This window comes from Alnus glutinosa, chromosome 10 (genome assembly GCF_958979055.1).
Source record: "Alnus glutinosa chromosome 10, dhAlnGlut1.1, whole genome shotgun sequence".
Lineage (NCBI taxonomy): Eukaryota > Viridiplantae > Streptophyta > Magnoliopsida > Fagales > Betulaceae > Alnus > Alnus glutinosa.
The window spans coordinates 25,599,925-25,602,075 of record NC_084895.1 but is presented as its reverse complement, the minus strand read 5'-3'; the positions used below and the strand labels follow the sequence as shown (position 1 = coordinate 25,602,075).

At 39.7% G+C, this 2,151-nt stretch overlaps 1 long non-coding RNA gene across 1 annotated transcript; it reads right to left on the bottom strand.

The window, feature by feature from the left end:
* Window positions 1–495: 495 nt before the first annotated feature.
* On the bottom strand, window positions 496–1,389 carry LOC133880489 (uncharacterized). Its single transcript, XR_009902304.1, has 2 exons — window positions 947–1,389; window positions 496–820 (listed from the first exon to the last, which is right to left on the bottom strand). It is a non-coding gene; the product is annotated as an uncharacterized LOC133880489 (long non-coding RNA).
* Window positions 1,390–2,151: the final 762 nt, after the last annotated feature.

Below are 2,151 nucleotides of genomic sequence, written 5' to 3'. Positions count from 1 at the left end.
AACTTTGGTTGTACCTTGTTGGACTTATGGCGGGGTACAAAATCGAGATCATGCATGGGAATTTTGCTCCCCTTTTTTTTTTTGTCAGCAGCATAGGCTTTGAATTGTCAATTTGTATCTTTTCTCTTAAAAGCTGGTATGTAGGAAAAGGTAATGAATGGCTGCAGAGGATTTTTCTTGTGCATATTGTATGATCCCAGTTAAGGTGGCTGACTTGATTTATCATAACAAAATACCTAATATATATCTGGCACTTCACCAATTGGAAGCTAGTGCAGTTTCTAATACCTTCAATTACCAACATTTTGAGATAAGAAATTGCTGCTGGGTATCTGATATTGGTGTCCATATCAGTTGATTACACAATTCAGGTCAGTTTCCAATGGTGCTTTCTTTTGTTCTTTGTCTTCGACTTTCTTTTGTTAAGTTGATTAGACAATCCAAGTTTTTTACTAAATATATATACAAGAATTAATATGCCAGTTCACCAAGAGAAGAATAAAAAGAAAAGCTTCCAATAAAAAGACTTGTAATTGATTGTCAAACACCACATACATGACCTGTCTTTCTTCTCTGTTTCGCTCTTCCTCTGTTTCTCTGTGTCTCTCCCTCTATTCTTCCGCTCTTCACAATGCTGGCCTACCGGCAATACCTCACTTTTCGGTCTCTGGTTTTCTTGTTGGCCTACGTATACACAAACAGTCCAGAGTCCAGACCACCATGGAAACTTTCTTACACCTTCAAAGATCTCTGGTTAGTTGTCGCAATTTCTGTGTGTAATGCTTGAGAAAGTGGTGTTGGCCGTTGTGTAATGCTTGCACTAAACAAAAACCAACCAAGGAAGATTGTCAAAAACCCCAAGACCCTACGGTCCCTACCTAAATTATTAGGAAAAAAACCAAAACCTATTCAATCAAGTTAAAAGGGGAATTGAGAGGGAACATACCCATAACCCATCTTCCCAAAATCAATGCGTCCATTCGTTGAGCCTTCCATGAGTATTGGCGAGAGATTTCCAGATAAAGCCCAAGAAGGAACCAAGCAGAGGTGAAGGGGTAAAAAAAATATCAATAGAGAGAGAGGCGTTGGGGGAGGGGATGCCACACATGGAAAGGGAGAAAAAGAGATGGGTGTACTTTCTTTTTCAGAGGTGAGAAGGGTAAAAAAGGAAAAAAAAAAAAACTACATATTTAACATTACTCACTTTACTAAATCAAAATTACTGCTTTATGTATTTTATTACCCATGAAATTGTTATATCATAACCATAATACCAAAGCTATGAAATTCAATCTACTACAAATCCCAAAACTTAACATTATGCTATTCTTAATTTTTTTTCCTGTTTAAATTCTGAATACAATTTTTAGGTCCAACAAAAATCAAAGATCAAAGAGAGAAAATTACCTGCAGAAATTGAAGTGCCTTTGTATCTTCTTGAAGATTCCAATCATCGTGCTTCAAAAACCAACAAAAGAATTGCCTAGCCTCTATACTTTTATTTGAAATGAATGTAGCGCTTCTCATTAATAGATCAATTAAGTACAACACTCATCGTTGAATATCTCATACAGACAAGGGGGAATATCCTCAATAAAACACTGTTCCTCACATAGAGATAAGGCTACTTTCGCTTGACATGCTGGGCCGACCATGACTGCAAGCTATGCAAAATCCCTTTTGTCTCTTCAATTAGGTGACCATACCTACCCCAATTGTTGTTTGTTGTGACTGGTGCCTGCACCACTTGGAGGGCATCACCCTCAAGGATAACGTGAGAAAAACCCAGTTCTTGACAAAAGTAGGCTGCCAAATTTGCTTGTTGCAGTTATGGACTGATCCAATGGGGATTTGACAGATATCTGCAGCAGTCGCCTCGCCAAATAGTTCATAGATCAAATCCAGCTTCCACCGCTTCGTGTCCCAGTCTATGAGCACCTCCACCCGTGCCTCTTCAGTAAACTCACCTCGGGGATAAAGATCAAGAGGACGAACAGAATAAGGGAGCCACTTGTCTTGCCAAATACGAATTTGAGCACCATTGCCGACACGCCACACTAGCCCCACCTTGAGTAGGCCCCGCGTGGACCAAATGCTGCGCTAGACATATATAGGATGGCCTTCGTCTGAGCGGGGCGAAGAGGATAGATC